This window comes from Zalophus californianus, chromosome 11, assembly GCF_009762305.2.
Source record: "Zalophus californianus isolate mZalCal1 chromosome 11, mZalCal1.pri.v2, whole genome shotgun sequence".
Lineage (NCBI taxonomy): Eukaryota > Metazoa > Chordata > Mammalia > Carnivora > Otariidae > Zalophus > Zalophus californianus.
Genome location: NC_045605.1, coordinates 18,871,160 through 18,886,604, shown reverse-complemented (window position 1 = coordinate 18,886,604; position 15,445 = coordinate 18,871,160).

Below are 15,445 nucleotides of genomic sequence, written 5' to 3'. Positions count from 1 at the left end.
TTTTTGATACAGTGTGGTACTGTAAATGTATTTTCTCTTCCTTATGATTATCTTAATAACATTTTCTTCTCTGGGTCGCCTGGGTGGCACAGTCAGTTAAGCATCCAACTCTTGGTTTCAGCTTAGGTCCTGATCTCAGGGTCGTAAGATCAAGCCCCGTGTTGGGTTCCACGCTCGGCGCAGAATCTGCTTAAGACTCCCCCTGCTTCTCTAAAATAAATAAATAAAACTTTAAAAAAAATAGTGTTTTCTTTTCTCTAGCTTACTTTATTGTAATACAATATATAATACATATAATGTGTAAAATATGTGTTAATCGACTAGCTCAATAACTAAGGCTTCGGGGTCAACAGTAGGCTGTTAGTTAAGTTTTGGGGGAGTCAAAAGTTATATGTGGATTTGTGACTGCATGGGGGGGTAGGTGACCCTAGCCCCCGCATTGTTCAACTCTCCCTGGTATATACATATATATGTGTGTGTGTGCGTGTGTGCATACGCGTGTGTGTACAGTGTATGGCTCTACTCCTGTACTCAGATATAGGTTTTTGTTTGGTTGGTTTTTAATGGGTAAAATTTGAGCATGACTGTTCATTCTCTGAAAGTACACCATTTGAGGGAATATGAACATGACCCTATGTAGATTTACATATAAAGACACAGAAGCACATAACAGTAGTGTTTAATTTTTAGTAAGCACTTACCACGTGCCAGACACACTAACCACTTCCCATGCGCTGTCCTCTTTAAAGCTCCTAACCATTCTGAGAGAAAGTAGGGACCATTTATTTATGGCCCATTCTGCAGATGAACATGGGGCTCCAGGAGGTCACAGGTAATAGGCCCAAGGTAGGTCGACCTAGGTTGAACATCCAGGTGTGTCTGATGACCAGCCTCATAAAAGAGAATGTGTGATTTGTGTTTAAACACAGACACACATGCTAAGGCTATACATGTGTTTTTTTTTTTAATTTGAATATTTTATTTATTTGTCAGAGTAAGAGAGCACAAGCAGGGGGAGCGGCAGAGGCAGAGGGAGGAGCAGGCTCCTCACTGAGCAAGGAGCCAGATGGAGGACTCGATCCCAGGACCCTGGGATCAGGACCTGAGCCCAAGGCAGATGCTTAACTGACTGAGCCACCCGGGTGTCCCAGGCCATACATGTGTTACAGAGACTAGTGTCAAAGGGTAAAGCTGTTGCCCAGTTAATCACTGGCTCATCAGATGATGGGCCTGAAGAGAGGGTGGTTTCGTTTCTTTTCTGAGTGGGGTTCTCTTCCACCCTTTTTTATGATCCACTTACCTCAACCTCAAGTATGCCAGAGGCCCTTGGCCATGCCCGTCCTGGGATGTAAATAACCTCCAGTTTCTCTAGTGGAAGCAAATGAAGTTTCCTGTGACTTATTTCTTTTTGGTATTTGTGTGTTTTGTGCCTGTATGTCCAAATGCATGCAGGTTTTTATTTTCCTAGTTGACATGAGAATAGCTCAGCTCTCGGCAAGCAGAAGCCTCCAGATGAATGAGGCTGGTTAAAGGAGAGGGAACACTTTCCATAATTTGTCTTGAATAATCACTTAACGGGCACAGAAAATTTCTGCGAAATGGGTGAATAGCATGGGTCCATTTTATCAGCCCCTCAATGAAGTAGAGCCCGCTGGCTTTTAAGACCCAGGCAGCAGACAAAAAGTGGTCTTTATCCTCACACACCAAATCTCTGCGTCAGTAAAGTGCAGGCCCTGACAGGAATTTCAATTATTTAATCAAAAAGAAAATGAAAGAGGTCTTAAGTGTTGTGATTCGAAGACAGCCTTTTCATAGACCAATCTAGTGTGCGCTCACATTGAATATGAAGCAAAATGGGGAGGAAATTAAGGCAGCTTCGGCTTAAATCATGTGATTGCAAATAGTAAATTAGTTTCTCGATGTTTTCATTTAAGTGTTTAAGTGGAAGGTTTTATTCCTAATGTAGTGTAGTGACACAGAAGAGAACCCTCAGCCAATTCCAGCTTCCCAGTCCCCGCTCCAGTGATGCATTTGCCCTGGGGAGGGAGAGGGAGGAAGGGAGGCGAAGATGGAGAGAGAAGGGAAAGCAAAGCCTCAGTCACGTTAAGGTGCTTTTGTTTCAAATTGCTACCAAAGTACGCTTTCACAGCAAAGTCATTAATCGAGCAGATGAGTAACGTCTGTTGAAAATGTACTAAGCGAAATGCATTTAATTTGGAAGGGAAATCAGGAACTGCATTAGTCAGAGCGTATAAATGGCAACATCACCCATTCTGCCGTTGTTTTGTTTGATGTGGACTCAACTGAATTTGTTCTTAAGGGATAAGGGCTAGGTAAAAAATGGTCAACGTTGAGCTGGAGAGAAAAACACAGCCCTCTGGCTTTCAGAGGCTTCTGGGTGGTTTACTGGGGCTCTGACTAGAGCCTGCTGTTGGGACAGGCATGGATGTCAGGAATCTCTTGGGGAAAGTACTAATTGGGTTGGACAGAGTTGACCTCTGACGGGTGCAACAGGTAGCTTCAGGTCATTTCTTTGCAAATGAGCATCCCTTTGTGTTTGTAATTAGCTTTGATTATTTGGCGGCCGAGAGCTTAAGGCCCTGTGCTCTAGGAGGTCAGGCTCTGGGTTCACTCCAAAGACCAACTGCGAGTGGACTTTTAATATCAAATTAGGTAGTGAGGCTCGGGCATCTCTGAGAGTTAGATTCACCAGCATCTCTCCTGCCGTCCACGTGGGAGGAGAGGGGGCTCTTTAAATTGGCGATTGTCTAGATCCTCAGCTCTGCTGTGCACGGTTCCATGAGGTTCCCCAACTCCCTTCTCACGCCAAGATGTCTTTCTTCTCTAGACTCCTACAAAGCTGTTGGTCTATCCCTGTGTTATCGGAGCAGTGGCTACTGAGCATACCCTAATGTGTATGCCACGTCCAACCTCTTTTAATGGTTGAATAATATTTTTCGCTTTTACCTTTTTATTATGGACATTTTCCACAAAGAGGAAAACAAAGAAAATAGTATCAGGAACTTCCAGGTATTGATCACTAAAATTTAACAGGTACTAAACATTTGTCACATTTATTTCATCTCTACCCCACCCTGGAGGTTTACTTAAATTCAGGCAATATGATGTTTCACCCAAATTACTTAAAAATACACATTTTTTAAAAAATTAAAAGGATATTTTCCTGTAGAACCACAATACCATTATCACCTTGAACAAAATTAACAAGGATTCCTTCATATTCTAATACTTATCCATATTCAAATGTCCCTATTTCTCTAAAAGTATTTTTAATGGTTGGTATGTTCAGAGCAGGATCCAGTCAAGGACCATGCACAGTGTGTCTTTGTTTGTTTTAAAGATTTTATTTAGGGAGCCTGGGTGGCTCAGTTGGTTAAGTGACTGCCTTCGGCTCAGGTCATGATCCCGGGGTCTGCTTCTCCTTCTGACCCTCCTCCATCTTGTGCTGTCTCTCTCTCTCACTCAAATAAATAGATAAAATCTATTAAAAAAAATAAAGATTTTTATTTATTTATTTATTTAGAGTGGGGGAGGGGCAGAGGGAGACAGAGAGAGAGAAGAGAATCCCAAGCAGACTCTCTGCTGAGAGCAGAGCCCAATGTTGGGGCTTGATCTCAGGACCCTGAGATCATGTCCTGAGCCAAAACCAAGAGTCAGACGCTCAACCTACTGAGCCACCCAAGTGCCACCCCCCCCTTTTTTTAAAGAAGGGACTGTGCACAGCATGTCTTAAGTCCTTAAGTGAATAAAGGATACTTTATTTTTATTTTCCTCATGGCGTTGCCTTTGTTGAAGGAAATGGGAACTTGTCATACAATGCTGGACCTTCCGATTTCTCTGTTTCCATATAGTATACTGTAGCTCATTTTCTATCCTCTGTAGTTTCCGTAGCTTTAAGTAGGGCCCAAAACTGATTGGACTCAGGTTAAACATTTGGCAGGAATACTTTGGAGGTGGTGATGTGTACCTCACTTAGCATTATCACAGGGCATGTATAATGAACGTCTGGTTGTCCCGCAGTTAGGGATGGTAAGATTCATCACTGGCTTGAAGTGGTGACAGTCTGATCACATCACATCCAGTTACACTTTCTTGTTCGTAAACAGCGAGTAGTAGAGGGACACTTTGGTACCATGCAACAATCCAGTTTCCCCCATTTCACAGCAGAATCAGATGAGTGCCAACGACCCTGCATTAGAGAGTGTCCTATTTCCTGCAGCACTTAGTGCAAGATAGGTAGTAACATTCCAAGAGACTGGTTGAAGGGGCAAGTGAATGAGTGGATGGATGCATGAAGTTTTGAGTGAATAAAATGAAAAATTTAACAGAATGAGAAATCCTGCAAACCCATCAGATGTGACTGATCTACTGGTGAGAGAATCCAACATCTTGGGGAGTCATGAAATGGTAACCCTTCGCTGGGTGTGGAAAGACTCATGTTTTCTACCTCAGCTTTGTCAGGAGTTTGCTGTGTGACTGGACACATCACTCACCTTCTCTGGAATTTATTTATACAAGGAATACAGAAAGGAACAGTCTCTAAGTTTCCACCAGCCATAGCATTCTAGGATTCTAAAAAATACAAAGAACTATTTGGGCCAGGAGCCTGCAGATTTTGAACCCATTTGAATCCGGGTTCTTCCCGTGCACCACAGGCTTGTGGTATTTAATAAGCGTACAGGTTGTTATGGCAACCACCCTTCCCACAACCTGTTATCTGCTAACCAGCCATTCCAACTCCATTGCTACCTACAATCTCTGTCCCATTCAGTATTGAATTAGAAAGGCGACCAGGGATTCATTTGCCTTCATGCCACTTTATAAACAACAGAAAACACTTGCTTCTTTCCCACGTAAAGTAAAATCTACCAGGCTGAATCATCTGAGTGGTTATGTTACCTATGCATTTGTTTATTTATTCACGTCTTCAGTTAGCATTTGAGACATTGCCATGTGCCAGATATTGGACTAGACACTTGGGATAAAATTGGTCCTTCTTCTGTAGTGTTTACAGTTTAGAGAAGGAGACAAAGGATGAAAGAGATAGTTGCATTAGAGTGAGAAAAATACGATGATATCAGAAGTGCGTGGTCACACCCAGGCGGGGCACCTAACAGACCTGGGGGCATCAGGGAAGGCTTCTGGGAGGAAGCGATTTGTTCTGAGACCCGTCGAGGAGTAAGCCAGTGTGGAAGAGATGGCTAGACCAACACATGTTCCTGGCAGGGAAGGTAACATAACATGATTACATGCTACCAAAGGATTTTAAGCATGGACTAACATAATTTGTATCTTCTAAGATAAGATGCCTGACATCCGTGGAAAGTGACAAATACATATTTGTTGAATGAATGAATGGTTGTTTTTTGGCTGAATGGCTGAATAGCTTCTATCTGGAAACACCAATACTTTCTGCACTTTCTAGTGCTTTTCCTCTAATTCCTCATGCATAAAGATTTGACATAAAATTTCCTAAAATACTATCATCCTCAGTTACAGCTCTGCTCAGAAAACCTTTATTGGTCCCTACCCTCAGCCCACTATCCTCCAAATTAAGCATAACGTCTTCTTTCTTTCAAAGTACTTGTTAATAAGGCCCGAGCCACATTTCCAAATACTACTCGAAGTCTCCACTCCAGTTATGATCACCTCAGTATCCTGAAAATATATTTTGTCTTATTTGCCCTGTGAATACTTGTATTTGCCATTCTCCTCTGTAGGAACAGTGTCCTCGCCTCCTTCCACCTGTCCAAACTCTACCAATCCTTAATGGTCCAGGTTGTGTCTTTCATAAGGCCTTCACTCCTTCACCATATTTGATAGATGATTTAAATACAATTTTATAAAAATTAAAGCAGTGATAGTTTATTTTTTAAATTGTAAGTCAAAATGTCGAATCACTCTATTGTGCACCTGAAACGAATATAACACTGTGTGTTCATTATACTTGAATTTAATTAATTAATTAATTAAAGATCTTATTGATTTATTTGAGGGGGGAGAGAGAGAGAGCACAAGAGCGCAAGAGCAGGGGGAGGGAGAAGCAGACTCTCTGCTCAGCTACATCCCAGATGCTGGCAGGATCATGACCTGCGCTGAAGGCAGACGCTTAACCAACTGAGCCACCCAGGTGCCCCTCATTATACTTGAATTAAAAAAAATTATAAATTATATATAATTATAACATATACATAAATTTTAAATTAAATTAAATTAGTTAAATTTAATTTAATATATTAAAATTTTATATAAGTAAATATACATAAATTTAAAAATAAATTATAAATTATGTATCTAATTATATATATAAATATATGTGAATTATAACCTCAAAATGAGGTTCAGTGGAAAGAGCCCAGTCTTTGAATCTGTGCAAACCTGGGTTTCAGTCCCTCTTTTGCCATTACCAGATGTGTGGCTTGGGTAAGTCTAAGTCCACTCTCTGAGCTTCGGTTTCTTTCTTTTTTTTTTTTTTCTTATCTATTTATTTGAGAGAGAGAGCATGAACAGGAGGAGCAGAGGGAGAGGGAGAGAGAATCCCAAGCAGACTTCCTGCTGAGCGTGGAGCCCCATGTGGGGCTCGGTCTCACAACCCTGACATCATGACCTGAGCTGAAATCAAGAGTCGGACACTTAACCGACTGCACCATCTGGGTGCTCCTGAGCTTCAGTTTCTTGAAATAGTAAACTAAGGTAATTATTTTTATTTTGTAGTGTAGATTAGATAGACTATATTAAAACACATATACAATACCTATCACCAATTAAGTGCTAGAAGCTATTACCTTTTTTTAAAAAGATTTTATTTATTTATTTGAGAGAGAGAGAGAGCGAGCATAAGCAGGGGGAGGGTCAGAGGGAGAAGTGGGCTTCCCGCTGAGCAGAGAGCCCGATGCAGGACTCCATCCCAGGACCCTGAGGTCATGTCTTGAGCTGAAGGCAGACGCTTAACTGACTGAGCCACCCAGGCATCCCTAGAAGCTATTACCCTTAATAGTAATTAACATTTTCCTCTTTGTTGGAGTTTTTAAAGCTCTTTTGCGTATTTTCCTCACAAAATAGTCCCTACAATAGGTCTCTGAGGTAGATGATATTATCACCACTTTGCAGATAGACTAACTAAGGCTCTCAAGCGTTGAGTAACCTAAAAACAAGAGTATTATCCTTACATCATTTGCAGGAGAATCACTTGGGGCTCTCTAATATGCCATGAAGAGGAGTGTAAGTTGATACGCCATTTCTGGAGTACGGCTCAGCAAAGCCAGTCAAAACTACAAACTTGATCCAGCGGTTCATTGTCTGAGAATGCCCATGTGTAAAATGATATATGTATGTGGTTATTTATTGCATGTATTTAGTACGGCATTGTTTGTAATAGCAAAAGATTGAAAGCATCCTAAATATCTTAGGAAGTCATCCTAGATACCGTAGAAGGAAGCTCGTTAAATAACCATGGTACATGTTACAGTGTGAAACCAAAAAAAGTTAAGTAAAAAATCAAGGTGTAAAAGAGTAGTAGTGTCCCTTTGCCCTTTCTATAAAAAGGCACTTTTTTTATAAAAACACACAGACGTATATATTTCACCTACACATTTATTTTATTCACAGATGTATTTATTCGCATATACGTGTGTATATGTGTGTGTGTATATATATCATCTATATATGCTTAAGATACCTCTGAAAGGATACTTAGAAAGCAGTAACAGTGACTGGCTCCAAAGGGAGAATTGGCTAAGAGAGGGAAACGGGAGATGTTTCACCTCATAAACATTTTCTGATTTTTGACTTGTGAATTATCTGAATATATTGCCTATAAAGCAATTCCTAGTTTAGCTGGAAAACAGAACATGGCCATGACAAGAGATAAAACATGTCAATGTAGTATTTAGCTTATTCCAAAAGCCCAGTGAGTGGTATCTCTGCCAATTAAGTACTGCGGACGGGAGTGGTTTTCTGAGGGAGAGGGAATGAACTGGATCTAGATTTGGATGGAAATTATCTCTGTAGATGGGGACTGAGAAGGATGATCCTTCCAGAAAGACAGATGAAAGTGATTTTTAATAATTCAGTTTGGTGAGGCTAAGACCTCAGAGTGCAAAGTGGAGGTTCTGTTTTAGTTTGGCTTGAAGAGACTTCCTCAAATTCACCAGTCCCTATTTCTTCCCCCCACCCAAACACATGGTGGTTTTTAAAAAAGCGTTTGGTAGGGGTGCCTGGGTGGCTCAGTTGGTTAAGTATCCGACTCTTGATTTTGACTCAGTTCATGATCTCAGGGTCACAAGCTTGAGACCTGTGTCAGGCTCTACACTGGGCATGGAGCTTGCTTAAGATTCTCTCTCTCTCCCTCTCCCTCTGCCCCTACGCCTACCCCACTAGCATGTGCTTGCGCACTCTCTCTCCAAATAAATAAATAAATAAAATAAAAAAGCATATGGTATCACCACACCATCTTGAGGAGCTGCTTGCCTTTCAGCCAAGAGGGAGGGATCTGGTAACCAGCACTAAATTATTCTTTTACTGGGCAACTGTCAAATAATACTGCAACCAATCATGGAAGTATCTTCATGTCATTTTGGGAGAGTCCACTCTGCATTGGAAAGTATTAACATACAGTAGATAAAATTAAATCCTTGGCTTAAAAGCGGAAGCAAGATATATACATATGAGAAAAGGCCTCCAAATGCATACTCACCTTTTTGTAAGGTACATGTTCAATAAATGTTTGCAGATAAAAACTGAATAAATCACAGAGCTCTTGGCTTTACTGTCTCCCAATATTATTTTCTATCCTAACTGCAGTTAAGCCTATATCATCTTCGTGATGTTTTCCTAATTAAGTAAAATAGAGAAGCTCTTGGTTGATCCTTTTGTTTTGCATGTTTTGGGTTACATATATATAGGGTGTGTGTGTATGTGTGTGTGGATCTGAAGCAGACATATACTTTTCTTTGTTCCCTGCACTTCTGTACCCTATCTCTCCAAACCACCTCATACAGAGCCTAGCAAAGGTAGGATACCTGGTAAACAATAAATGCTCTTTGCCTGATTGTTTTCTTCCGGCCGAGGGCGAGGAGAGCCAGACTTGGTGTTGATCTTAAAGTATTTTCTAGTTTAATGTTTTTGAACTCTGACTAGGGGAAAGTGAGATTATGTCATCTTTCTTCAAATCAACTTCAAGGTATCTCCTAGAACTAAATAGATATTCCCCACTTGTTCTGATTTGTACCCAGGAGAGCACTATCTTGTACCATCCCCTTCTTCCCAATACATTCTTTTTTTTTTTTTCTTGGCAAGAAACTCTTCCTGAGAGTATATAACCTGCTTTTATAAAACAACACAGTGTTGGATTTGTTAATCATCCATGTCCATGGTAGCCCTAGGGTTCCTGTCCTGATCTTTTGGGCTTGCTTGTCTCAGTTTGTCAGGCCACCATCACCCACTGCACCAGCACCAGTAGTCGGAGCGCTTACTGAGATTCAGCTGTGTGCCAGGCACTGGGCAAAATGCTTTACGTATATTACTTTTTTAAAATTGAGATAAAATTGACATATAACATTGAGTATGTCTAGTGTATATACATTATCTTAATTACTTCCCCAAACTGTCCTATGAGGTAGGGCTTAGAGGGGTTAAATAAAATTTCCCAAGGTCATACAGCGAGCGTGCAATGGTAATGGAGCCAGATTCTAACCTCCGTCTGCTTGACTCCAAGCCCTGTTCTATTCACCACTGGTAACATATCCTGCCCTCTTCACCTTGAAGTGATGATGCTAAGTGTGTGTGTGTATTCATTTTCCAAAGTTAAAACCTTGAAACATTCTTTCTGGTATTTTAGGTTCTAGTTATTGCAAGTAATGGTATGAATTTGTAAATCCTCCAAGGAGAAGAACTGGGGAGATTAGCTCTTAAATTAAGGCCTATAGTTTCAGGTTTTACTAGAGATGAGAAATAAGCAGCATCTATTATTGCTTTACTTGTTTATTTTCTAAAGATAATGCAACGAATAGACTATGGACTCTGGGGTCAGATAAATCTGAGTTCAAATCCTGACGTACAAAGCTAGTGATCTTGAGTTCCTGATTCTACCTAAGTGACCCTCCGTGTCTTAATATATGTAAACAAGAAGAGATGTAATGTTCAAGTAAGAAGACAGCTCAAAGTATACGATGTATAATATAAATATCCCATATATTAATGATGTTGTCTCACTGTAGCTCTTCTTTGATTAGGCTTATTTTTAGTATTATGATTAGCCTCTTTATAATGTTTAATAGCCATTTATATTTTCTTTTTTGTGAACTGTTTCTTCCTATCTTTTGCCAATTTTTAAATTGTGCTCTTGGTCTTTTTTCCTTATTGATTTGTAGGAACTTCTTTTAAAAAAGATTTTATTTATTTATTTGAGAGAGAGGGAGCAAGCACGGGGGGGGTGGGGGCAGAGGGAGAGAGAGAGAGAAGCAGACTCCCTGCTGAACAGGGAGCCTGACATGGGGCTCTATCCCAGGACCCTGGGATCATGACCGGAGCCAAAGGCAAATGCTTAACTGACTGAGCCATCCAGGCTTCCCTAGGAACTTTTTATATATAACAAATTGTCTCTACGTCTGGGATATGAATGACAAATACTTTCTATCAGTTTTGTTGTTTGTCTTTTTCCTTTGCTTTTGATAATTTTTGGCATGCGGAATTTTAAAAAGTTTAATACAGTTAATTTTATCAGTGTTTCCTTCTTTGGTTTCCAGGCTTTTATTTTATACATAGACTTCTTATTTTCAGTTTATTTAAGAAAACCTCTTCAATATTTTTTACTCCTTCCTTTTAAGATTATCTACCATCTTGGTCATTATTAAGACAAATTCAATATTATCCTTTTATAGTTCAAACATTTGTAACTTCCGTTTCTTTTGGTCCACTATCTTGATTGCATTAACAATGAAAGTTAGAAGGACAAAAATCAATTTGGCTTCATAAGCAGTATTCTCAAGCAAAATATAACTGATCCATCATTTTAACAAAAATATACCAAATATTTAGTTCCATGCACAAAGTCCTCTTGGGAAATGTTTACAAGCTCATCTCTATACCTCATAATAGAGTTTGAAAAGGTTTTACAATCTCTAACATCAGAAGTTCACAGTTCATAATGGCAGCATTTTATGCCCCATTATTTTCAAAGCTATGCACACTAATTTGGTATTATTCTTTGAAGTACATTTTATGAATAGGTGCCAAATTTTATTTTATTTTATTTATTTGTTTAAAGATTTTATTTATTTATTAGAGAGAGAGAGAGCAGGGGGAGCTGCAGGCAGAGGTAGAAGCAGACTCCCCGCTGAGTAAGGAGTCGGATTTGGGACTTGATCCCAGGACCCTGGGATCATGACCTGAGCTGAAGGCAGACGCTTAACCAACTGAGCCACCCAGGCATCCTAGTAGGTGCCAAATTTTAAATCTGAAAATAGAATTTGGATGGTTTAGGATGGAAGAAAAGGATATTTAAAAGACATTTTTGTTAGCCTATTGGTTTTTCTCTGGTAATATATTTGGCTACTGTTTTGGGACTTGATAAGAAAAATGGTGGGATCGTTCTCATTCCACTATAAACCTTTTAGAGGTTGAAGAAATGATATATGATCTCTCATATCTCATACCTTTAATTCCCTGCTCTGGGTCTTCCTATCACTTTATGAAGCATGTTTTAAATTGAGATGCCAAAAGCAGCATAGAAAATTTTGACAGGGCACCTGGGTGGCTCAGTTGGTTAAGCATCTGCCTTCAGCTCAGGTCATGATCCCAGGGTCCTGGGATCGAGCCCCCTTTGGGCTCCATGCTTGGCTCCTTGGCTCCATGCTTGGCTCTGTGCTCAGTGTGGGGTGAGGTGGGGGTCAGTCTGCTTCTCCCTCTCTCTCTTCCTCTGCCCCTCCCCCCACTCATGCTCTCTCTTTCTCTCTCAAGTAACTAAATAAAATCTTTAAAAAAAAAAAGAAAACTTTGAGAAAGAAATGAAAGTTTTGATCCTACAGACTGACATCATCCTGAATGAACAAACAGGATGGATTTAGTGGTCCTTATGTTAGGAATACTGTGATTTGGATATCCTATGCTTGAATGTGTTCTTATTTGAGTTTACGTCCTAATTTCTGGTGTAAAAGCATTATTTGAAGATGCATTTGCAGGAAGCATTCAGTGACTCCTGTTCTTTCTCTAGACATGTCATCCACTTTGATAGTGCTTAAAATAAAGTACTCAGGTAGAAAGTAACTTGAAACAGACAGCAAGCAATATAATACAACATGTTATGAGTAAAGTATGTTACTCAGATCCTTCTAAAATACATTTCTTCCCTTATTTTGAAGGCCACAGCATAGGCACCATGGCCAATGGAGCCAGTCTCTTCCTTTGATCATCAATAGAGTTATCTTTTTGGGAAACCAAGTCCCAGCTCAGATGACAGTTTTAGATGAGGCTGACATGAAGGAGAGAAGGACTGTTTAATTATTTGCTCCCTGAAAAACATGTATTTTCTCTCTTGAAACTCATAAATCTTCAGTTAAAACCATAGCAGGAGTACTACCAGATCTTGAGGGTTGGGTGGGGGGAAATACATTTGATCTTTATTTTTTTTGCTCAGGGCAGTGTGCAGGATTTTGTTTTATGTGTCAGCCTAGCAATACAGCTCCAGCCTGCTGGTTCTAGGTGATAGATTTTAGTCAAATAAGAATCAACAATAAATGTAATGTGAGTACATTTATATAAACTCCTAAAACTTGGAGAAAGCTTGGGAAGGTGTGTGGTGAATAGCCTGGCATATAGTAGGTGCTCAATGAGTGCTCACAATAATCGAATATAATGCATGGTTAAAAGGCAAGCATAAGAAAAGTACTAGGCTAGCTTCAGCAACTGCTTTCCATTTTCTGTGTATGCCTGTTTACACTGGAAAGGGGTAAAAGGGATTATGGCATTTAACTAGCCATAGACTGCCCCTTAGGTAACTAATAGCCATACGTGGCCATTGAGCCCTTGGAATATGGCTAGTATAAATGGAGATGTGCAGTAAGGATACAGTACACACTGGATTTTAAAGAATTAGTATTAAAAAAAGAATACAAATACAAAGAAATCCATTAATATATTTATATTGATTAAATGTTGAATATTTTTGGTATATTGGGGCTAAATGAAATACATTAATTTTTCACCTATTTCTTCCTACGTTTTAATTTGTGACTAGTAGAAAATTTAAAATTACCCATGTGGCTCACATTATTGGACAGTGCTGGTCTATACTTTAGAGATAATCCAGGCAATGAAACGTCTCTGCTTTTAAGGGGCAAATGGTTTTACAAACTATCTCAAAAAATATAACTTTGACCCATTGCAGGAGCTGGCCCTGAAGGGGTGGGGCCAGGTGGCAGGGAAGGCCTGTAGGCTCTGGAATGCCTCTTCTCCTCCCATAGGACAGACCAGAATTGAACCTTAGGAGGAGGCTGGACATCTTTGGGGACCTCCTTCACTCCAATGCAGAAGTAGGATGGGCCATGTAGGGGCCTTGAGGGGAGGGTAGAGAATGGGTTCTGATAACCCTAGTGTTTCTCCACAGTTCTGCACAGTAAGCCCACCACACCAGAGAAACTTGTCAGCTTTCTTGACTTTTCCATTTCCCAGAGGGTGTGGGCCATAACTCTAGGAGGAGTCTGAGGTTAGGACCCAACAGGCATTTCTCTAGGACAAGACCTGCCTGTACAGCCTGCCTATTCACAGGCAGGGCTCAGGTCCCAGAACCCCCAAAGTAAGCCCCAGCTGTGATTATTTGAGCATCCTGGAAGAAGGGGTTCTCCCTCCTGGAAAAGGGTGGTGACTGAGGAATCCCTGTCTCCGCCTCCACTTCTGATCCCCTGGTCCCACCTCTGCGTCCCTAGGGGACTGCGTTGGTGTGGGTGGTTGGCACTCTCAGCCCCTGAGCTTTGTCTCCCTTGGTTGCAGAAAGGGGAATGGGAAGAGGAAGGAAAAGTCCTACAGTCCTCAAGGTCCTCCTCCTTTCCATCCATAGCTATCCAGTTTCCTCCCTCCCTCTCCTACTTCTTAGGTTCCTGCTGGGGCCGTGGTAAAGGCAATATAACTGGATTCCCGAGGGAAATGCCTTTAAGTCTCCCTCGGTGGTGCTCAGCTCTGGGCTCTGGAAATCGAGTCCCAGTGCGAGCCGAACTAGAAAAAGGGGAACGTCTCCTCCAGGGACTGGGGCCTGAAGAGACAGCCTTAACTTTGGAGGCAAGCAGGGAGTTGAGTGCAGCGACTGTGAACTAGGGGGAAGGTAAGGACCAAGCAGGCAGTCTACCCTTTCCCTCCCCTTGTCTGGATCCTGAGAACGTTCTGGTATATGTGTAAGACAAAATTCTGAGAAAGGGCTTGCAGTGCCTTGGTTCAAAGGTAACAGTCACCCAAAGACATTTTTTTACTGCCCCTGATCCCAAAAGGACATTCAATAATCTCTTTAACTTCTGCCTGGGAAACAGAAATAGTTTCAGCTCTGGAATGAGGTTGAAATCCTATCCCCAAGGCTGGGAGCAAATCTGTACCCACAGTCAGTGTAGGGACTGAGAGTGGGGAGCGCGGAGGCACAGCTGGGTTCTTTACTGAGGCCAAAGGCTGGTTGTATACCCTCCACGCCTTCAGTAGCCCCTCAGCCCTTAGGGTCTTAGGGGACAGGACAGCTTGCCTTTCACTGACTGGGTAAGCTCCCACTGAGAAGGAAGTGGGCATCGGTAAGTGGACCGTCACCCCCCAGCGCCACTTCACGAGTCCCCTTGGTTTCGGTTTCCCTCTAGCCCTGCGGGAGATCAATAGACCAGGGCTAAAGAAGGAGGGAATGACTCCTGAAAGTCCACTCTTTTCCCTCTCTGTGGCTGCCTGCTCTGGGGTTTTCAGTCCTTAATCATTATAATCAGTTAAAAAAAAAATCACAGTTCAGACTCCCCGACAAAGTGTTCTGACTTCATTTAGATGCCTGCTTGCCAAGATCTTACTTTAAAGTTACTTCCTCCCTTTTTCCCCTTTCCTCTTACTCTCCTCATCTATTTATCATTTACCAGTTCATCCGTATGGAATACGACGCTCCCACTTCCTGGTGCACTGTAGTTTGGGGCCTAATTGATTCTGGTAATTAATTTGTTCTACCTGCTAGATCAGATGGAAATCCTACCCGTGCGCCCAAGGATTAGCACTTGGCTTTCTAACACCTCCTCTAATTATCTAATAGCATGGGTTGTGAGGACTCAGTCTCTATTAAAACACTTTTACTATTAGCAGTAGTGATTGGAATTGTGATGACGACTAGATTTCAACAAATTAGAGCTTAAAAATGGGGAGATGGAAGAGAAGTGGCTTCTTTTAATTTCCCTGAGTTTAACATCAATAATTAGAG